This window comes from Marmota monax, unplaced genomic scaffold (assembly GCF_021218885.2).
Source record: "Marmota monax isolate L192 unplaced genomic scaffold, Marmota_monax_Labrador192_F-V1.1 WCK01_AAM20220418_F8-fsc00042, whole genome shotgun sequence".
NCBI lineage: Eukaryota > Metazoa > Chordata > Mammalia > Rodentia > Sciuridae > Marmota > Marmota monax.
Window position 1 is genome coordinate 4,336,872 of NW_026693008.1, and position 24,132 is coordinate 4,361,003.

At 36.9% G+C, this 24,132-nt stretch overlaps 1 long non-coding RNA gene and 1 pseudogene across 2 annotated transcripts in view; one reads left to right on the top strand and one right to left on the bottom strand.

Annotated features, from left to right (window-relative positions):
* Positions 1 to 2: 2 nt before the first annotated feature.
* LOC124098195 (uncharacterized) overlaps positions 3 to 24,132 on the top strand; it is a 63,126-nt gene continuing 38,996 nt past the window's right edge. The window contains exon 1 of one of the 2 annotated variants that reach the window (XR_006853494.2): positions 3 to 74. This is a non-coding gene — a long non-coding RNA (uncharacterized LOC124098195). Of the gene's footprint in view, positions 75 to 171; positions 1,810 to 24,132 lie in introns of those variants that run through there. The other variant, XR_009227566.1, reaches the window with a different exon arrangement.
* Positions 14,600 to 14,987, bottom strand: LOC124098114 (mitochondrial import receptor subunit TOM6 homolog; annotated as a pseudogene).

Below are 24,132 nucleotides of genomic sequence, written 5' to 3' on the forward strand. Positions count from 1 at the left end.
GACGTCACCACAGCTTTATAAAAGGCAAGTGTTGCCTGAGTAGGTTAGTGACGCGTGGCTGCTTTGAGGAGAAGGTTCGTGTCTGGTAGGCAGTGCGCGGGAGGTGCCCAAAGGGTACTTAGGAACTTGGGGGGAGAAATTTTTTTTGGTGGTGGCTGCGTTTCAAACTCTTCTATACTCGAATTTGCATATGTTAAAAAATACTTCAGAGGGTGGAGGTGGTTTCCTAGGAACCGTTGTGGAGAAAAGCTCTGCAAAGTAGTCCTAAGTGTTTGAATGAACTTGCCGCAGAGTTTATTCAGCAAATACCTGTGGAGTAGCCTGAAGCACCCTACCTTGGTGTCCCAGCCACTGTCTGCTGTCTGTCTGTAGTTTGCAACCCCAGTATTAAATCCCTACCTTCTGGCTCCCTATCCTCTTCTTCCTACTTATGTTTCTGCACCACACAGTAATGTTCCATATACTTGCTCTTTTGTTTATGAGCACACCCACCACTAGAATCCAGACTCCTTAAGAACTGATATTTTTGTCTCTTGGGGTGCCGTTTCCTCAGCAACTAGAACTGCTGTAGGTACTCAGAATTTTTGAGTGAATTGGTGAAATAATTCTCGCTAAAGCTGTTTCATGGCTCAGGAGGAAAAGGGAAGGTATAGGCGATTGAGACTGGTCACATTATGAGCATGTAAAAATATAGCATAATGAATCCCATTGTGCAGTTCTAATGCACTAATACAAAACAATTTCCCAGAGCTCTGTCTTCAGTTGGTAGGACTGTTCCACACCCTTAACACTTAGTAAAGATGACAAATAGATTCTGGGTTCCAGGAGTGAATCAGGGCTTTTGCATGGTTACAGACATTTTATATTTTATGTGAGTAGGTAAATGAAAACTTTTCTTTAAGTCGGTAATAAGTTACATGAAACAGAATACTGAGAGACTGCGCATTAAAGCATTTGTACGTTGCTTCAGACAAACTTTGCTTTCGTCCCTGCTTTGCATAAGTTTTCATAGCAGCATGGTTGGGACAAACTGTGGTCTTTCACCTTTGAGTCCAGCTCTTTCAGAGGTCATTGTCTGTCTTAAGGAGGAATAGTTTGGAAAATTTCTTGTGACATTTAGGAAAACAGTAACCAAAAGTAATAACAGAGACTTAAAGGTTATCAAGATAGACTACTATAATTTATATTTTCTAGCATTCCATAGAAATGCTCCTCTAAAGGATTTACTTTTGTAACTCTCCTTGTGACATAGCAGTATGCTATGAAGCAGTAAGCACAGAAATGTGTACATGAGAGTATGTCTGGGAAGAGCATTGAAAACAGTGTTTTTTCATAGTTTTCACTAGTTTTGAAGGTTTTATTTCTGGTAGGGTATTTAAAAATGGAGTCTTGACAGTAAAAAGTGGGAGAAATAATTGGAGAAGGTAAGACTCCTGAGTATAGAAATGCAGACAGATAAGAAAGGCTTCAGGATGGAAAAAGAAGTGACAAACTTAGCCAGATTCAGCGATTATTTTATTTCTTTCTATTTCAAAGACTTCAAGCTATAGTAAATTCTGTTATAGTTTATATAGAACCATTTTTTTTTTTAATTTTTTTGCAGTACTAAGTATTGAAACCTAGGGATGCTCCTACCCATTGAGATACATTCTCAGCCCTTGGTTTACTTTGAGAGAGGGTCTTGTTAAGTTGCCTGGGCTGTCCTTAAACTTGTTATCCTCCTGCCTCAGCCTCCTGAGTAACTGGTATTATAGCTGTGTGCCATCACACCAAGCTAGAGAAAGCCATCTTTTGTGTTTTTCTGGGTAGGTAAGTACAAAGAACATCAAGAACTTATAGCTGAAATGAAGCTGATTTTTTTTTTTAACACTTTCAGGAATTTGATAAAGCAATCCAATTGCCTTTGTATCTGCTTTTCTTTATTTTGATAAAATCATTAGAATTTCACCTTGCTTCATATTTGTACTCTGATCATTTGACTGTGGGAAAATATTCTACACTCAATATATCTGAAATGTTTTAAATTGGTGGATTTTAATCAGAAATAATTTATAACCAGATACCTCTTTAGAAGTTTTTGTTAGTGAACCAAGTATCAGTCTAGGTCTAGTTGTTACCTAAGAGGGGAACTTTTTTTTTTGCTGGTCATGACTCAGTTCACTTTATTAACAAGAATAACTCAGTTCCCCAGGACATGCCCCATTTTTTTTCTGGAGGATTTCAAAGTCCATGTGCTGTTTCTTTTTTTTTTTTTTTAATTTTTACATAGATGGAATATAATTTCTAATTTTTCTGAGTATATATATTGTAGAATCACATTGGTCATACAGTCATATACATACATACAGTAATAATGTCTGTTTTATTCTACTATTTTTCTTATCCCCACATCCCCTGCCTTCCCCTCCCTTTACTTCCCTCTATCTAATCTAAGGTAACATTATTTATTTATTTTTTGCATTACAATTCTTAATACCCATAAATACCACGCTTTTGTATTTCTGTTTATATATAAAGTATGTTGACATCCAATTCAAGTCTTCATACATGTACTTTGTATGATGACTATCGCATTCCACCGTCCTTGTTATTCCCCTACCCCTTCCCTTTCCCTCCCACCCCTCTTCCCTATCTTGAATTCATCTGTTCCTCCCATGCTTTCCCTCCCTATCCCACTATGAGTCAACCTCCCTATATCAGAGAAAACATTCAGCATTTGTTTTTTGGGGATTGGTTGTCTTCACTTAGCATTATCTTCTCCAACGCCATCCATTTTACCTGCAAATGCCATGGTTTTATCTAAGAGGGGAACTTCTAACTCAGGGATGAAAATGAAAAATTTCATAGAAATGAAACCAGCCAAGTTTGGGGAATACACAAAGGCAAGGTTTTAACTGGGGTTCCACCTGTAGGGAGACAGCATTGAGTGGAACACAGGCTGTTTCCTCAAAAGATGTAAACTTTTGTTGTTTTGCTTGAGTTGGCTAAAATTCATTAATTTTCCACTGACTGGGGCACTTCCAAAAGATGGTGGTCTTGTGAGAGCCTTGAACATTGAACAGTCATGGTCAGTTTATCCCAGGAACTGCTGAGTTACTCTTGCAGCTGGTGCCATTATCCTGTGCAAACATCCTAGCCTTATAGCTTAATCTGGGACTTATGATAGGGCTGATGAACTTTGGTTACCTGGGCTGCTGTATCTGCTGAAAAAGCCCAAGAGCTGTGTAGTAGAAAACGCAAATCAGTTTTAATATGTCTATATTGAAGGCAGTCAAAATATCTATGTGCAGACCTGAGTAGACTCTGACCCAGAGGTTAAATTTGCAAAGGAGAGAGACACAGTATGAAGACAGAGATGTCAAGCCTTTTTATCACATTGCAGTAGCTGATCAGACATCTGCAGGTCCAAGTGAAGAATCTATTTTCTGTAAAAGCAGGCTTCAGATCCCTGAAAAGTAACATAGGAAACTTCTGTCACCATAACCTACATGTCAGAGATGTTATCTGCAACAAAACTAGTAGGACACCAATAATGTATTGCCCAGTTTTGTTAACTTTAAAAGTCACTAATTTTGTAGGTAACTAAGAACAAGTGAAGCTAGAGGTATACTTAGATTTTCCGCCTGGTAACAATTTCATCTTGTGCAAACATTGTTGTTGTTTTTTTTTTTTTTTTTAAATCAGGTTCTCATGACAGGCTTGCTGAAAAGCACAAGGTAGAGAACCCACATGCCATGCACATTGTGCTCAGGGGTTTATTTCATCATTCCAGCCTTTTGTCCCTCCATGGTGGTCCCTGACTATCTCACAATCAGATAAAACACTGCAGTAGAGAAATCATTATCACAGATGGTGCATACATTATAGACATTTTTGGCTAACAAGGTCTTGCTGATAAAACTATGCTTAACCTTACAGATTTCCAATGAGAATTTGCATGTGCCTTTTCCTTCCTTAGGAAAGTAAATGAAAACCTCACCACTTTTAAAATTGAGTTTAGAAAAAATTAAAAAATTTTCACATTGAGAGCACACATAATTGTTGGAAACCATTTTTGTATGCATGGTAAATATATATACTTCTCATATTTTAGTAATTTAAAGCTCACACAAATATGTCAAAATATACTCTATTGTTATGTATATCTAAAAAGAAAAATAAAAAAGCTCGCACAGTCCTTTTGCCTTATACTGTTGCCTTTCTAGCTGTGTATAATTTATAGAAGTTGTGTTATTGTTTTGCAATCCTGTCTCTGATTTCTCACTCTTAATATATTCACTAGTCTATTACTGTTTAGGTTTTTTTTTTTTTTTTTTGGACTGGGTATTGAACCCAGGAACACTTTGCCACTAAGCTACATCCTCAATCTTTTTTATTTTTTATTTTAAGACAGGGTCTCATTAAGTTGGTTAGGGTTTCACTAATTTGCCCCTGGCCATGAACTTGTGCTCCTCCTATCTCAGCCTCCCCAGTTGCTGGGGTTACAGGCATGTGCCACTGTGCCCAGCCAGTCTTGAAGTAGGCATTTTCTCATTGTGTCCTTCTTGCTTGGTTCTTTATTCTCTCCATTTTTTCCCCTTTTGCTCTTATAATCTTGTAACTTTATTATTTATGATTGATTAAGCAACTAAGAAAGTTTTAAAAGCATACTTGAACTATGTTTGAATGGTAAGCATTGCTGCCATTCCTATCTTTTCCCCCATCTTTTCGCAATGCTTATTGCGAAATGTCTTGTTTGTTTAAAACAATCAATCATCTTATACTAGCCAGCTTCATTTTCGTTTGCTATATGTATTCCCTTGAAAACTTTCATATGACTTCCTTTGAAAGAATGCAAGTTGCAGTTTTACTGCTTTGCAACTTCTTTGTTTCAGGATCTAATGATATGAAAAATATAGTCAGAAAATGTTGTTGTGGTTTAATGCCTTTGGGATAGTTAGTTAAATGAAGGACATAAGTATTTTAATTTTTTTTTATGTGAAAACAGCAAGAAGAAAATGTGCTCTCTCTCTCTCTTTTTTAACACTTCTTCTGAATATATTGCTTCTAGGGCACTGAGTCTTATTTTCGAATCTTTTTTTTTTTTCTTGTAAAAGTATCTCTTGATTTCCCATAATTTCTTAAATTGAAAACTGAGTGATTGTACTGATTGTTTATTCTTGTAAAATCCTCCAGTTTGGTTATGAATGCTAATTTTAACGTCAGGGTATTTAAAAGCTCACTTGTTTTAATATATACTTGGGATTTGGATAGTTATCAAATTTTTCAGGGGTAAAAACATGAAAAAACTCTTTTTGCGGGGGGGGAGGTCTGCCTTTTCTGGACTCTGAAAAAAAATAGAAATTGGAATCATAGAAACAGACCATGAATTTATTTTTAATGTATTTTCTTAAGTCCAAATGTGTATTAGATTGCTTATATTGTCTTATTTACATAATCAATAGTAGTGTTTTAGTTACATTAAATACAAGTCTTTTCACTCAACTTAAAATGTTTACAGTAGGTACAATTGTTAATTTGAAAAGCTGAATAATGGTTTTAATTTTATAATTTTGGTGTCCAAAAAAAATATTTGTCATGAAATAGAGGTTAAATGTGTTGGCTTATATGCCTAAAATTTTGAAGAAGAATAGTTAGAGGGGAAAAGAAATGGATTCATTTTAACTCTAGATGGCAGTTAAACACAACTAACAAAGATCAACTTTTTTTGAAACACAGAAACACAAAAATAGTAAAACACACACATAAACGTGCATTTTGTCTTACCATCCAGTTAATTATACTCTCAATGTGATGTCTTGCATTGATATACTAAATAAACATGTATAAAATGTAGTTATACACAAGTGAAACATGGTGGAGGCCTGTACCTGCGATTTTTTTTTTTGAGCTAGTAATAGTGTATACACCTGTGCATTGCTTGTATTTTCTTTTGTAATTCTTTTTCCGCACTCAGATTATTACACATTTAATTCTTGAAATGTTCAGATAGAAACAAAGCCATTTTCATGAAAAAAATGTGTACTGTTAAAGACTCAGAAATCTAGCATAGATATCCATGCATGTTTATTTGAGATTGCATTTTCTTTTCCTTTGCTTTGCATTTAAAATACATTTTTACATGTAAGTATTTAATTCACAGTGTTGGCCTGTTGCTTCAGGGTACTAAAATTGTGTTTCTAGCATGTATAAGGGAAAGGAAAAATTGCTGGATCGTGGTTCTCATCTCATAGTCTCAGCTCTTTGAGTGTCTTTTCAATACACTTTTAGAATGGAATTGTCTCTTGTTTATGATTACCATATGCCATAGGATGTCTAGCACATAGTACAAAAGGACTTAGGAGAGGCCTAAAGTGTCTCATCTGACTTGTCAGATGGCTTAGAAAAGGAAAAGTTTAGCTCTAAACATTTTTATTCTAGACTTTATGGGAAATAACTGACTCTCGTTGAAAGGATTTATTTGAGTCTCATTTCTTGTAGTTATAAATTTATGTTTTGAGTCTGTCTAAATGGTGAATTATTGTACAGACCTCAACTAATGCCCATGTTGGGGGGGCCTCACTGTCCCCACTCTTGTAGACCTTGTGAAGTTGTTGTAAGGAATGTTGCTTTCAAGAAACAAAGGTGTGGAAGTATAGATGAGCCTCTAGAACCTCATTGAACACTTCAGATCTTGGAATTAGTGATTACCTTTAGGTTGTTTGTAGAATACATTTTGAGTAGCATCTCCAAGAACTGTGATCACATTGGAGAGCTCCTGTGACAGACTGAAGCCATTTCTCTGGGCTCCATACTCTTTGTAGCAGTTCTTGGTTCCTAATAGGTTCTTGATAAATACCCATTTAAAGTTGACATAATGATAACACTGTTTTCTTTTTTAAAAGCACAACTAAAAAGTCTTATGTTACCCAAATACTGAAGTGAAAGAATTTATCCATTTCTTTTAGAGAAGTTTGTATTAGGACTTTTTAATTTTTTTTTGTTTTAATTAGTTATACATGACAGTAGATTGCATTTGTGCACTTTAATATATTATATATAGAGGGAATATAATTTCTTATTTTTCTGATTGTACATATTGTAGAACCATATTGGTCATGCAGTCATATATGCACATAAGGTAATAAAGTCTGTTTCATTCTGCTGTCTTTCCTATCCCCAAATCTCCTCCCCTCCCTTCACTCTCCTCTAATAAAGTAACTCTATTCTTCCCTAGTGACCCCCATTGTGAGTTAGCATCTGCATAACAATAAATAGAATTCCTGCTCACCTCCCACAGATTGTTGCCTTGCAAGAATACAAGGTACCAGAGCTGCTGATTTTTAAAGTTCAGACAAAAATATGACTTTTTGTGGAAAATCATCTTAATTCCTTGTATTAGTAAATAAGCCAAAATTTACAAAGCAAAGATTTTAAAACATACCAGTGGAATGACAGTATGTAAACTTTAGTATGTAGAATTCTCATTTTAGCTCATTTTTATATTTTAAAATTGATTTCTTAAAATCTTTTTTGCAATCCAGTCATTCTCCTTTTTGGATATGATGTAGGATAGAAGAGCCTGGACACCTGAGGCATTTTTTTTTTTTTAGTCATTTATTTATTTATTTATTTAATTTTTTAAAATACATGACAGAATGTATTACAATTCTTATTACACATATAAAGCACAAATTTTCATATCTTTGAATAAAGTATATTCATGCCAATTCACATCTTTATACATATAAATTTTTTTTGCATTACAATTCTTAATACACATTTATACCACAATTTTTCATATCTCTGTTTGTATATAAAGTAGGTTGACACCCAATTCGTATCTTCATACATGTACTTTGGATAATGATGTCCATCACATCCCACCATCCTTGCTAGTACTTTGCCTCCTCCCTCTCCCTCCCTCCCCTCTTCCTTATCTAGAATTCATCTATTTGTCCTATGTTCCCCCTCCCTACCCCATTATGAGTCAGCCTCCTTATATCAGAGAAAACATTCAGCATTTTTTGGGGGGAGATTGGCTAACTTCACTAAGCATTATCTTCTCCACCTGAGGCATTTTTAGGAAGCAGGTTTATTGACTAAGGGTTCAGAGGAGCTATCTCCCAAATCATTCTCTGTACAGAGAAGCTGGAAATTATTTGAACTTTATGCCCAGTGGGAGGGGTTGAAGGTTTACATTTTGTAGTTTTATTCTCAAAGAATTACCTTAAATTGAAGTTTTGGGAGTGTCACTGTGTGCTACTTACTTTGTGTCCAAAAGCTTAAGTACTAAAGGACTGTGTGATCATTTCTTTATTAGTTTTGTCTATTTTTTCTTCTACAGTCTTTTGTATGATTATAGTAAACTTACAAAAATGTGAATCGGAACTGGTAAAGTCCCCTTCTTCAACCTCCATACTGGCTTTCCATGGCAGGAGTAAAACCCACATTCCTGCAGGTCCTTGCTTGAACAGAGGTCCCTCTTAACTCTAAAGTCATCTCTTGTCCAGGTTCCGCCTTGTTCCCTGTGGTCTTGCTGATGCATGCCATGCTTAGTCTCATTTCAAGCACATTTGCACTTTGTGTTCCCTTTGCCTTAGAATATCTTCCACAGAACTTTACACAGGTCACATCTTAAGAAAGGTCCTGCCCACTTCACCAAAGATAATCCCTTTTATCATAATTTCTTACCTTTATCATTTTTTTTCCTCAAACTTATGATGAACCCAGGGCCACTTAACCAGTGAGGCACATCCCTAGCCCTCTTTCTGCATTTTGTTTAGAGTCGGGGGTCTTGCTGAATTGCGTAGGCCTAGCTAAATTGCTGAAGCTGGCTTTGAACTCAGATCCTCTTACCTCAGCCTCCTGAGCCTCTGGGATTGTAGGCATGCCCCAGTGGGCCCAGCTGCTTTATAATTTTTAATAGCACTAACTTTTACCTGATAAATGTTTGCTTACTTGTCTTTTTAACTGGTATATGCATTTTAGGAGGACTAGAGCCTTGCCCATCTTGATGATAGCAGTATTCTTAATACCTAAAACAGGACCTAGTCCTATAATGCTTAAACAATTGCAAAATTAATAAAGTCTAGATAGCTGTTGTGATGTTGTGTAGCAGAAGAGAGATTTCAAGATTGGGAAGGGCTTTGGACCAGGGATACTACAGATTATGGTCCAGGTGCCTCAGTGTGGTACAGTAGACCTTTTGCCCCCAAAGCCCCCCAAAGCTTTTTCTCAGTATTAGAAATTTGACTTCCTATATTACTATATCATACATACTTTGTTTGTATGACAGAATTAAAAATGGTGTCAGACATGCTTTATAGAACTAAATTAAAATAAGTGACCTTTAAGTTTTGCATGTGGACTACAAAGGCGCAGAGATTTAAAATTACTGATGTGGTATTTGCTTTGCTTTATATTATCCTTAATATGGGTAAACTTTTGATAAAGAAGCATTTCACAGTAGAGACAGCACAGAAAAATGTTATATGGTTAAAATAATTCAGCCTTGTTGATTTTTTTCATGAATATTTTTGTTGTCATAATTTTGTTTTGCATGTGAACTTTTTTTTTCTATAAAAGATAACAGAGGTGGGTGAGAATGGAACATTCATTTATTTCATACACCCAAAATATATACCAAAGCTGTATAATTTTCTAGTTCAAATGAATTTCTGACTACTAACATACATTCAGATTTCTTCTAGGATCACCCCCCCCCCCCCCCATGATAGCTTTATTATCTGTTGAGTGCTTATGTGATTTTATGGAAAAGTCTGTGGGGAAAAAAAATGTTGTTTATGTAAATTTGCTTCTCTTTCAACTTTTAAATATATAAATATAGTTAAACTATAAAAATTTCTACCTTGATTGGTTAAGGGTAGACCACACTTAATCAAAGCATGTATAAGAAAAGAAATGCTGAAGTAGTAAACTCATCTTCCTATCCCAGACGTAATAGAAATTGTATCCCAGTTTGTGCTGTGATTAGAACTAAGAGGTGTGACCTTCACAACTGAAATGTGAGGGCATACTTCACTGGTATTTGGTAGAAAGGCAGTGTGTTGAAATAACAGTATTGCCAAATTAGAACTCCTGGGTTCTGTTCTGGGTTTATTACTTTAGAACTCAGTTTCACTGAAGGAAAATATTGCTTTCTTTTTCTGCAGGATACTTATGAGGGCCAAATGAGAAAATGAATATGAAAGTGTTTTCAGAATTGAAAGGCACTGTAAAATGTAAGGTTTTCATGTTAAAGTGGCATTAATGGAAAAAATAGATCTATTTTATTAGACTATATCACACATTTTAGTACTAAGTTAGTGCAAAAACCTTATAGATTATTTAATTTGTAACATGGATCTCTCCATGGACTCAGTTTCCCTTGATTATAAGGCTCTGGGGTGTTTGTTTCTGATTTACTATATGAATTTCTAGTTTGTATTTTCCCCTCCCCTCCCTGCTTCCCTCCCTCACTGCCTCCCTCCCTCCCTTCCTTCCTCCCTCTTTCTCTCTCCATGATCCTTTTCTTTTCTCCTTTGGTATTGGAGACCAAATCCAGGACTTTGTTTGTGCCAGGCAAGTGCTCTTACCACTGAGCTGTACCTGCAAATCATGAGCTTTTTACTTTTTTAATTGAGTTTTGTGAACTGATTTTCCCATGTCTTTTAGACTCATAATTACTGAGAATTCATCTTTTGTTCTGGAAAGTTAAAAGTTAAAAGTCACTGATAAGTAAATCTCAACTTAATTTCAAAACTCTTTTAAACTCTGAGTTTCCCCAGAATGTAGAATTAACAAATCTATTTATGTATTTCTTTAAAGCACAAAATAATAATACTGTTTAATCCTCAGATGTATGAAACAGATTCCACCATTTTTTACTTATTCTTTATTAAAACAAAGGAATTTTTTCTTAATTAAAAAAAATAATCTTCAATAAAAAGTATAATACTATTCTTTCATTCTGTTTTGGTTTTCTTTGACTATGACAGATATACATAGTAGAGATTTAATAATGAAAGAATCTGTGTTAGATGGGATGAACTGAATTTTTAAACTTATTAAAATATCTGTATTTAGTTCCCCATTTGACTTCCATTAGGTCAGAAGGTGTCCTTTGCTTCTCTTTGTGTTGTGTATGTATGTGTGTGTGTGTGTGTGTGTATATATATATATATGTATGTATGAATGTGTGTGTGTGTGTGTATATATATTCCCCCCCCACACACATGGTACTGAGGATTAAACCCGGGGCCTGTGCATGTGAGGCAAGCAATCTATCAACTGAGGTATATCCCCAGCCCTGCAGATATTCCCAATGAGTGTTCCACTCACAAAAAACCCCAACAACTTTCCCTAAGTCATACATTTATAAAGTAATGACTTTGTTACATAATACAAGTAAGTGACATCCATGTTTTTTATTTTTAAACCAAAACCCTTTATGTTTTATCCCTTCCTTTATTCAGCAAAATATCTTTAAATCTGTTTTGAATATATCAAGATATTTAAAAGAGTTGTACTATTTGTATTTGAATTTTGCAATCATTCTGTTGGACACATTTTTAAGTACAGTGAGTCGTACCTAAAGCTGCAGAATAAAATTGTTACCTGTCTTTGGGAAGAAGAAATATACTTTTGAGGAAGAAAATTGAGAAAACCGTACTGACTCAGACAAATAGTCCGTTTTATAGTCTTTATTGAAGAGTCACTGTGGTGATGTACCTACATCACACTAACCACACGTTAGTTCAGTGGTGGGACAGTCTTCAGTGACTGTCACTTTCAGACTAAGTCTAAACTCTTTAGGTTGATAGTCAAGTTCTTCCATGGTATACACTTCACTTATTTTTCCAAGTTCATCTCATTTTTTTTTTTAAACAAAAATTTTGTTTTTGCAAGGCTTTTTCTAACTTTCACAAAGACGGAGTGTCCTTTATTATTATTTTGTTACCAAAGATTTATCTATCTTTTAATGCCCAGCTGAAGTATCATGGCCTTCTTGGAGCTTTTTGTCTGAATGCCTGTAGCATTTATTTCTATTAATATCTGTTGACTTGGGACCCATGATAAAACACCATGTATTGTTATTGAGTTTTCAGGTCTGTATCTGTTTTCATGTGCTTGTGTTTTTATGCATGGAGACCATGTATTTTCATCGTTTCTAACTCTTACAGGACTTAGAATATATAGAGTTAGGCATATAAAACATGTTCAATAAATGTTAAAGGGATCGTGATAGTTAACCTTTCTGGTGTTGTATTTCTTAGTTGGAAGACTGGTTTAACAATTAAGGATGGGCTGACCTCAGTTTATTCATAGAAGCTAGGGTTTGGATTCTTTTAGCCCAACAGCATTCTTGAACAATACTTCCATTTTGGAAACACTGACACAAGTGTTTAAAACATCATTTAGGAAAATGAACACTATTTAGTCATCATACATTCTCTTTATAGAGTTGTCAGTTACTGAAAGCCTTCATTTCACATACTCCTATACAAGGGATTATGTCCCTGTCAACTTCTCTTGTTAAAGGAAAACCATTCTGCCCAAGGCTTTTCATGTGTGCATTGGTCACTTGATGTCTTAGTGCCTGTTTCTCTTGCAAGGTAAGACATAGCTCAGGTCTTCATTTTTCACCATTAGTTTACCAGGACAGCCTCTGCTTAACTAGTTGAGGAACAGATCTGGAATAAGTTGCCATAGTAGCAAGAGTTTAAGAACCAAGGGGTTCATCTTACTGTTAAAAAAAGTTTTCATGTTAACTAGTCAGAAACTGTTTCCAAGAGAAAGTTATCACCTGCATGTTGCATGAGAGCAAAGGGGAGGGCATTCTAAGGAAGAGGAGGGACGGGAGGGCTTGTAGGAGTGAAGCAGTGAGCATTTGGGTCAGTGTGTGGTTAGAGTGAACCTATCTGGAGCCAATGTGTGAGCTGAAGAGGAGAGGAGATAGAAGATGGGATAAATAGAAGTAGTAAAGGGGGGGATGATGATATTTTTAAAGACAAGAATTGACATTTTCAGACAGAACTGATCAATGTTCTAAGAAGGATTAATGAGATGAAGTGAATTGGTTTAAGGGAAATTTTTTTTTTTTTAAATATTTATTTATTTATTTATTTTAGTTCTCGGCGGACACAACATCTTTGTTTGTATGTGGTGCTGAGGATCGAACCCGGGCCGCACGCATGCCAGGTGAGCGCGCTACCGCTTGAGCCACATCCCCAGCCCGGTTTAAGGGAAATTAAGAGAACTTTGTACTTGGGTTAGCTAAATGATTGTCAGATATCTCCATGAAGACATTGGCTTGTATCCCTTTTGCCTGTGTCTGGTATGGTTTGCAAGTAGCCCAAGCGAGGCAACTCATTTCTTCAGACTTTCAACCAAACTGTTGTTTTAAAGATACACTGGTTATTCCTTAATAGTAGATTTAATCTTGCCTTTTAAATTTGTTTTTCTACCTCTTTAATGTGGATGTGAATCTCAGAATAGTCCCAGTGGATTTCATTAACAAAGCGATGAGATCTTATTTTAAAAGCATATGTATGATGTAATTTAATAATTTGGTAGCTTTTCCTTTTCCCAATTATAACTCAGTTTTTTTTTGTATTGGGAATTGAACCTGAGGGTGCTTAACCACTGAGCTACATTCCACCCATTTTTATTTTTTGAGACAGGGGCTTGCTAAGTTACTGAGGCTGGCATTGAACTTGTGATCCTTTTACCTCATCCTCCTGAGTTGCTAGGATTATAGGCGTGTGCCATTGCACATGGCTCCAACTCAGTTTTTACTTGATAATTTTACATAGGGATTTACTGACCTAAGTTTTTCCATCAACAAATACATTAATAACTTCTAACAAAGCTGTGATTAAATTGTTCATGTAGAGTATCACATCACCTGGGAACCATACATACCAAATGTTGACTTTCATTTGGAAAATAGAAGCAGTCTGTAAGGGTATGGCTTATAGTAGAAAATATTTTTTGCCCAGTCACATGATTTATATCATTTTCAAAGAGTGACTTCCTATTTACTAGATGTAGAATTCTGGGTTGACAAGTTTTCTTTCAACACTTTAAATATGTTACTCTGTTTTTCTCTGGTTTATTTGGTCATGATACTAAATCTGATGTAGTTCTTCTTTACTTTTAGGTGATTTTTAAAAAAAATATTTATTTTTTAGTTTTAGGTGGACACAATATCTTTATTTTATTTTTATGTTGTGTTGAGGATCGAACCCAGTGCCTCGCGCATGACAGGTGGGCATGCTACCACTTGAGCCACATCCCCAGCCCCTAGGTGATGTTTTTATGAATCCCTACAGTGGTCCTCAAGACTTTTTCTTTGTGTTTGATTTTCAGCAGTGTGAGTCTGCTAGGCCTAGCTTGCTTTGTGTTTTCTTTCTTGCATTTTTTTCTTTGTGAATCTTAAGAATCTTAAGAACTGTGTGCAGAACTTTACAGAACAGAGGCAGCACTTGAGCTGAACCAGGCCTCTGACCAGAGACTGGAGCTGAGGTGGGGAAAGGGAAGGGGGCGTATCTTGTGCTGCCATTGGCAGTGACAGTCCATATCAGCTACTGCTGGGGCATACCTCATGGTGGTCAGATTGTAGGCTCTGTTTTTGGAAGATTTGAGTACAGCACAGGAGTCCCATTAATCTACTTGGCTACACCCCTGGCTGAGGTGCCATTAGGTCCATGTCACTAAAATTCCTGGCCAGCTACGTTCCCACAGCAAAGTCCCAAATTGAGGATCAAGTTCCTCTGGAAATCATTCCTGTCATGGCAAAGCATTAGATGTCCTGGAGCCAGTTTCCTATGTTGTCCAGAATTTGGGGGGGCTTCATTTACTCAGCCAGTGGTGGCAGCCCTCACTGCAATCCTGCTGGAAGCCATTGATATCTTTGGGCTCCCTGATTTGTGTTTTCTAACCTCCTTTGATCTGTGGTTTGGTGCCACTAATTTTGGAAAATGTAGATATTATGTCCACAGATATTCTGCTTCTTGATTTTTTCCCCCCTCTCCTTCTGGGATCCCAATTATATGTCTCTATGTCACTAGATGTTCCACAGCACTTGGATTCTCTATACTGCTTTTCTGGTTATTCTTTTCCTATTTAAATTTCATTTTGGATTATATATATTAACCTGCCTTCAAGTTCACTGATTCTAATAAGTTGACATTGTGGTATTATTTTTGCATTTACCTGACAAAGGTTTTTGAGTTTTTTAATGTTCTTATCTGTTACTCTTTTTATCTTTGATGAACGGTTCAACTATTTTGCCTACATTTACACGTTGTTTTTTCTCATGTGGCAGGAGCCAGATGCAGTGTTGGATGCCTGTATTCCAAGCTACTAGGGAAGCTGAGGTGGGAGGATCACTTGAGCCCATGGGTTCAAGTCTAGCCTGGGCAAAATAGTGAGATGTACATCTCTTAAATAAAAATAAAAATTTAAAAATTGCAGAAAATTAAGAGAAATAAGGATGATTACTAAGTTTTTAATTTGATCACTTGAATAGATGCTATTTTTTTAGGTGTCAGGAGACTGGAGAAGGAAAAGGTTAGGAGAAAAATTTGAGTTGTACTTTTGTCATGTTAAGTTTAGGATGCTTACTAAAAACTATGACTTGAAATTGAAATTAAAAAAATATTCATTTGGATGTGAATCTGAAATTCATGGTATAGACTAGGGCTAGATGTAGACTTTGTGAGCTATTGACATATATCCTGTATGTAATTCCATGAGATTGGATGGAATGAAATCCATCTCATAGGGAGACTATCAATATACAAAAATAAAAAGGGGTTACTTTGGGGCTGGGGTAGTGGCTCACTGGCAGAGTGCTTGCCTGGAAGGTGTGAGGCACTGGGTTCAATCCTCAGCACCACATTAAAAAAAAAAAAGTACATAAACAAAGGTGTTGAGTCCACTACAACTAAAAAATTAGGGATTTCATTAAAAAAAAAAAAAAAAGGTCCATTGGCAACTTAAAAAAAAAAGGAATTCTGGGAAAGTGAAGCTTTAAAAAATAAGTAGGGGCAGACTACTTTAATGGGAATGTGAGGCATGCCAGTGCTCACATGTTAAAGACATGAGATGAATGAAGACTTGAGAAATAGTAGATGCTGAGGTACAGAGAAATCTCTTCAAAGCCTGGGCAATTTTTTCTCAGCAGAAATACTTAATTAAGGGAACTGGACTTGTTAGACCCCGGATGATTCTCAGAATGTTCCTTACCAATGAGCTAAAGAAACATTCCAAGAAAAGCACAGAAATCAACTACCAAACTTCATTTATCTTTGTAGACAGGTCTGATCACTTTATCAACCCTCATGACTAACTGTCATCCTGATAAATATTTACTTTGTGTTTGTTATCTACCTAATAGCTCTAAGTTCCATGAAGTCAAGGATTTACTTTGTGGACTAATTTATCCCTAGCACCTGGAATGCCTCCTGTACCAGCTCTTACCATAATAGTTGGTAAATGTTTGTTGAATGTTTGGAGAGGAAGGTGGTATGCTGAGCAGTGATGCATGACTGCAGGTGCAGCTACTTGGGAGGCAGAGGCAGGAATATTGCAAGTTCAAGGCCAGCCTGGGCAAATTCACAAGATGCTATCTCAGAATAAAATAAAAAGGATTGGGGATATAGCTCAGTGGTAGAGTACTTGCCTAGCATGAGTAAGGCCTTGGGTTCATCTCAATACTGGGGAAAAAAATAAAAGAAAGTGCTGTTTTGCTGACAAAACTAGTGGAGTTAAGAATCAAGAAGAATGTGGGATGATGTGAAAAGATTGAGACAGTGAAAGAAAGGAATGGATCTTGTGACTGTAGATAACTTTTACAAGAAGCTGTGTTTTGTCATTATTTTTGCTGCTGCGCTGAAGATTGAACCTAGGCCTTGTGCATGCTCAGCATGTGCTTTGCCATGGAGAGACACCCCCAGCCCTTTCTAAGAAGTTTTACCATCAGGGGGAATAGTTAGAATAAGATTAGTCAGAGGATTCTCGGCATCAAGAGAAAGTATTGTAAGTTAGTAATAATCAGAGTATATTTGTAGAGAAGGATATATCTGATTCAAGTGAGGGAAGGCTCAAGTAAGAGAAAAGGACATTAAACAAAATGACATTCTTGAGAAGACATGAAAGAATGGGCCACCTATGAGTGGTGGAAGATGGAAGAGCTTCCGAAGTCACAGGGATCCTTCTTCCACTATGACAAGGGGAGGCAGATGTGGATTATAGATGCAGGGAGGTTGATGAGATCTTAGGGCTATCTTCAGGCAAAAGCCAACTAAGTTTTTTATTGAAACTTCCTTAGGTAAACTTCTTACCCAGTTGTCAGTGGTGCTGCCATAATATATTATAGAAACTGTCCATATTTTTCTTTGGAGTATTTTTGCAGTATATAGTACCATACCATCCATTTGGGTTCATGTTTTATAAGCAGAAGAATATGGTAAGGGATGTTTAATAAGAGACTAGAGCAATTGCCAGCTGAATCTGTAGTCTACCCGGTCCAGTGACATGGTCTTTAGAGACATGGTTTCCTGTGAGTCTAACCCAGAGCATTTTCAGAACAGTGGGTAAAAAGGGAGCTCTTGAGGGAGATGGGGGTGGGGTCAGCTGCTTTTCCTTAGTCCTTTTCAGAATTTGAGGGAATATTTAGGCCCACATACTTCTGAGAATAGGCAGGAACTCCTTTATAGTTTTAAAAAAAGCCTGGGATAATTTTGTAAAACCAAAGGATGGGTTTGGAACTATACAGCCTGGGTGCACACATGCACGCACCCACATAAGGCATTTAAGAAGTGAGAAAAACAAAAGAGGAAAAGTAGGAAATGCTGTCTAGGAGAGGGTTTTTGAGTTGGCCCAGGAAAAGCTTAAAAAATGAAGAACCTTGGGTAGTCTACTGGGAAGTCCTGTTGCAAAGTTCAGTTCAAATATTCTTAGGCAATATGAGAATTTTGTCCAACAAAAGGTATATTGATAAATATCATTGATCATTTTCTGTTTAAGTTCATGTGATCGTGGTCTTTCCATGAAAAAATGATGTTCATACCCTATTATCCTATTACAACACCCCATCCTGTGTTAGCTTTTAAACAGTCACTCTAAAACATTGTCAGGATTCAAGAGTCATGAAAATGTTAAGTCTTGGGATATATTTTGATATTTATTGTTAAAACACCAGGAATTATAAGAAAAATAATCACAACTTTGGTTATATCTCATTATTCTTCTTTGAGTCATTAAAATTTTGGCATAGGAACAGATGATCTTATTTGTCTGGTGAGGTACTCTAAAAAGATAGACTTTATTGGCTTTAAAAATATGTTCCTACAAGACAGGGATGCCCTCTCTCTCCACTTCTGTTCAACATAGTTCTCGAAACACTGGCCAGAGCAATTAGACAGACGAAAGAAATTAAAGGCATAAAAATAGGAAAAGAAGAACTTAAATTATCACTATTTGCAGATGATATGATTCTATACCTAGCAGACCCAAAAGGCTCTACAAAGAAACTATTAGAGCTAATAAATGAATTCAGCAAAGTGGCAGGATATAAAATCAACACGCATAAATCAAAGGCATTCCTGTATATCAGCGACAAATCCTCTGAAATGGAAATGAGGACAACCACTCCATTCACAATATCTTCAAAAAAAAAATAAAATACTTGGGAATCAACCTAACAAAAGAGGTGAAAGACTTATACAGTGAAAACTACAGAACCCTAAAGAGAGAAACAGAAGAAGATCTTAGAAGATGGAAAAATATACCCTGTTCATGGATAGGCAGAACCAACATCATCAAAATGGCGATATTACCAAAAGTTCTCTATAGGTTTAATGCAATGCCAATCAAAATCCCAACGGCATTTCTTGTAGAAATAGAGAAAGCAATCATGAAATTCATACGGAAAAATAAAAGACCCAGAATAGCAAAAACAATGCTAAGCAGGAAGTGTGAATCAGGCGGTATAGCGATACCAGACTTCAAACTATACTACAGAGCAATAGTAACAAAAACAGCATGGTACTGGTACCAAAACAGGCGGACCAATGGTACAGAATAGAGGACACAGAAACCAATCCACAAAACTACAACTATCTTATATTTGATAAAGGGGCTAAAAGCATGCAATGGAGGAAGGATAGCATCTTCAACAAATGGTGCTGGGAAAACTGGAAATCCATATGCAACAAAATGAAACTGAATCCCTTTCTCTCGCCATGCACAAAAGTGAATTCAAAATGGATCGAGGAGCTTGATATCAAATCAGAGACGCGCCGTCTGATAGAAGAAAAAGTTGGCTACGATCTACATTTGGTGGGGTCGGGCTCCAAATTCCTCAATAGGACACCCATAGCACAAAAGTTAATAACTAGAATCAACAAATGGGACTTACTCAAACTAAAAAGTTTTTTCTCATCAAAAGAAACAATAAGAGAGGTAAATAGGGACCCTACACCCTGGGAACAAATCTTTACTCCTCACACTTCAGATAGAGCCCTAATATCCAGAGTATACAAAGAACTCAAAAAATTAGACAATAAGAGAACAAACAACCCAATCAACAAATGGGCCAAGGACCTGAACAGACACTTCTCAGAGGAGGACATACAATCAACAAGTACATGAAAAAATGCTCACCATCTCTAGCTGTCAGAGAAATGCAAATCAAAACCACCCTAAGATACCATCTCACTCCAGTAAGATTGGCAGCCATTAGGAAGTCAAACAACAACAAGTGCTGGCGAGGATGTGGGGAAAAGGGTACACTTGTACATTGCTGGTGGGACTGCAAATTGGTGCAGCCAATTTGGAAAGCAGTATGGAGATTTCTTGGAAAGCTGGGAATGGAGCCACCATTTGACCCAGCTATTCCCCTTCTCGGTCTATTCCCTAAAGACCTAAAAAGAGCATGCTACAGGGACACTGCTACATCGATGTTCATAGCAGCACAATTCACAATAGCAAGACTGTGGAACCAACCTAGATGCCCTTCAATAGACGAATGGATAAAAAAAATGTGGCATTTATACACAATGGAGTATTACTCTGCATTAAAAAATGACAAAATCATAGAATTTGCAGGGAAATGGATGGCATTAGAGCAGATTATGCTAAGTGAAGCTAGCCAGTCCCTAAAAAACAAATGCCAAATGTCTTCTTTGATATAAGGAGAGTAACTAAGAACAGAGTAGGGACGAAGAGCAGGAGAAGAAGATTAACATTTAACAGGGATGAGAGGTGGGAGGGAAAGGGAGAGAGAAGGGAAATTGCATGGAAATGGAAGGAGACCCTCAGGGTTATACAGTGGAGGGGGTAGAGAGGAGGGGAGGGGAGAGGTGGGGAGGGGGGATGGTGGAGGATGGGAAAGGCAGCGGAGCACAACAGACACTAGTATGGCAATATGTAAATCAATGGATGTGTAACTGATGTGATTCTGCAATCTGTGTATGGGGTGAAGGTGGGAGTTCATAACCCACTTGAATCAAAGTGTGGAATATGATATGTCAAGAAATTTGTAATGTTTTGAACAACCAACAATAAAAAATTAAAAAAAAAATGTTCCTAAAACAGGAGTTGGCCCTCATTTACAGCTAGTTCATCATAATATAATAGTGAGTGGCTTACCAGGCCATGCGTCCAGGATGAGGGATGATGAAGGTTATGATAATGAGAGTGATCTGTAGAAAGTACTGAGAGATGTGGAAGATTAAAACAAATCAACTGAGCATATAGACAATCTCACTGTTTATATTGGTTTATAGGATCCTGGGGGTACAGAAAGAGCTCTGCTGCTAGTGATAGAAACAGCATACACCTTTTTCATATTACTGTGCAACATTCTGCAGTTGGGGCTTAACATTCGCAAGAATCACGTAGCCTCCTATTTCTCTTTTCTGAAATTAGGGAGCTTTTCCTTCTTGGAGCCAGGCACAGTGGCGAACCTATAATCTCAGCTGCTCTGGAGGGTGAGTCAGAAAGATTCCAAGTTTGAAGTCAGCCTAGGCAACTTAGTGAGATCCTGTCTCAAAAAAGAAGAGGGCTGGGGATGTAGCACAGTGGTAGAGCACTCCCTGGGTTCAATCCGCAGTACTATAGACAGACAAAAACAAAAAACGACGACAATAAACCTTGGAATGTACCAAAATCGAAACTTTAATAAGAGAAATGGGCTTTAAAGTATCATGCATTTTTGTCCATTTCCTGTTTCTGCCCTCACTTTTGTTTCTGAATAATAGGATATAGGAGTTATTTCCACTGTCCACATTTATCTCCATCTACCTCCCTTGGATATGATGTCATTTGGTGAGCCTCCTCACTGTGGAAATTTCTTAGTGTTAGACTTATTTCTTATTTACTTATGGTACTGAGGATTAAACCCAGGGGTGCTTTCCAGTAAACTATAAATAATAATAAAGAACCAGTTCTTTTTAATTTTTCACTTTTAGACAGGGTCTTGCTAAGTTGCTGAGGCTGATCTTGAACTTGCAATCCTCTTGCCTCAGGCTTCTGAGTTCTGGATTACAGGTGTGTGCCAAGGACAATATTACTATTTAAATGGGTAAGCCACTAGTTGACTTTTTGTTTCATGATTGACGATGGGTCTGCTAAGCAATTAAATAAAACAGGATTATAAGATACTAATGACTAATATTGAATACTTGCTGTCTCAGGGTCTTTGCATGTATCCTTTACTTAACAGTTTGAGTTTCTATATTTCACAGAAGAGGAAAATGGCATGTAGGTGAAGTAACATGACCAAGTTACTGTCAGTCAGTAAGTGGCAGAATTAACTGGAACCTTGGCTGTTTTGATCCCATGGTCCTTACTCTTGAGCCATTTCCCCCTATGGACAGGTGCTTTCTAAGTTCAAATACCTAGTTTAATATAGAATGAATAGAATTTTGTGATCGCAGTGTATAATAGGAATGTCTGTAGTTACTAGTTTTACTCGTTTGCTCATGCTGGTACAAAGTGTGATGTACTTCTTTTTTTTTTTTTTACTCTAAAAACCTAGAGCCAAATTAATATTTCTGAATAAATTGAAAATTCATTTTTAGACTAAATTATTTTTGCCTTGTCTGACTTGAAAGATATCCGCAAACAAGAATGTAAATTGAGTAGTATAGTTATGGAATGACTTATGGGATGTTCGTGGAATGGATTCTAACATAATGTTAAAGATGTCTGTTTTAGAATGTTATAAAGCTTTGCAAGGTCTATTGGATATTACCACAGAACCTGGCTTTACACCTTGCAGATGATGTAGGATGTGGGGAAGGGAAAATAGTTAGTGTACAGGCCTGTAGCAGCAACAAGTCAAATGATTTCAAATTACAACGCATAAGTTATGTTAATTTCTTCTTTTACAATTTTTGAGCAAGATAATTGTTAGAGTCAGATGAACTGCAGCTCTTGTGATCTTCCTTGCCAAATTTCACTTCATAATCACAAAATCTGATTTTAATTTGCCAATAGCCAACTAGTGGTTCCCATCTTCTAAGTTCTTTTATTTGATATTCCCAACATAGGTAGGTGAAAATATGAAGCCAGTCTCTGAATCCAGGCATGATTATTACTGACTTATTCCTAAATCCTAGGACGTTTCCTAAGTTCCACAACTAGCTGTTTAAAAACTGGAGTTTTGGGGCAGTGCTTTTGCACTCTTATTTCTTTGCCTGTTCTTAGTAGTGGAAGTGGAACTTCCTCATCTAGGGTTATATGCAGTATAGTAAAAACAATGTAATTAGAAAAGGGATTTAATTTTGAACAGTTGTAACTGCTGTTAAATGACATCATTTTGAGTGGACTCAGTGAGTTAGGAACGTAGGAAACCCTTTGCTTTGTTCTGACTATTGGGACTTTAACGATGCAAAACCAATATAAACACTTCTGCTGCCCTTGGTGGTCAGTTTACTGGCCAGAGATGGAAGATGATCCCTTTATTTTCCCTGGATCCTATGAGCAGTCACTGGTGATCACCGTGAATAATAGGAGTGTCTATAGTTATTAGTTTTAGTTGTTTGCTCATGCTGGTACAAAGTGTGATGTACTTCTTTTTTCATATTTTCACCTACCTATGTTGGGAATATCAAATAAAAGAACTTAGATGATGGGAACCACGAGTTGGCTATTGGCAAATTACAATCAGATTTTGTGATGGATGATGGCCAGACATAAGGTGACAGGGAGAGATGTGATCTGGAGAGTCCCTACCCAACCACAAAGGGAGAACTGTTTGAAAGGAGCTTGGAATTTGAATGTAAAGATTTTCATTTTTAAAATGTTAGCAACTAATATGAATTTAAAAGAAAACCACAAGGCAAAATCAAGTGTGATTCATAGAACAACCAGGATCTACAGACTAATTTGTGACCGTTGGTATACACATGCTCTGAGAGTCCCTATGGGTATAGTGTGAGGGAGACTAGGGTCGTGTCACCTGAGAGATGCTTTCTGTTTTGGGGAATTGTTCTTCCATATATTCCTGGATGGGATTAATATACTGTTTTTTAAATTCTCAGTAACTTGGGGAGAATTAAATACCAGCTCTTATATGGAAAGAAAAAGTAGGTCCTTATTAGAAAGAGTTGAGCACTGGATGTGGAATCACTAGAAGACAGAATGGTAGCCCATAGGACTTGTGTATCCCTGTTTGGAAATGTCAGAATTCCCTAGAAGTAGAAGCAATTATATTTATCCTACATATATTTCATAGATCCTCCAAAAGTCTTGCCAGGACATATCCCTTATCCTAGATAGTAAGTGTTCAGAGGGAGAAATTGTGGCAGATGTAGTTGATACGCTGGAGAGAGTAGTAATTCTGCTCTCAGTAGGAGATCCATGAAACAGATGAAGTTTGATTAATATGCAGGTAAATCTTTGTCAGTTCCCTTCTTCCCTCCCTCCTTTCCTCCTTACTTCCTTGGATTGATCCCAGGGGTATTCTACCACTGAGCCACATCCCCAGCCCTTTTTATTTTGAGACAGGGTCTTGCTAAGTTGCCCAGGCTGGGCTTGAATTTGTGATCCTGCCATCCCAGCCTCCCAGGTCACTGAATTACAGGCATGCACTACCATGTCCAGCACATTTATTTACTTTTTAAAGGAGGAAGAAAA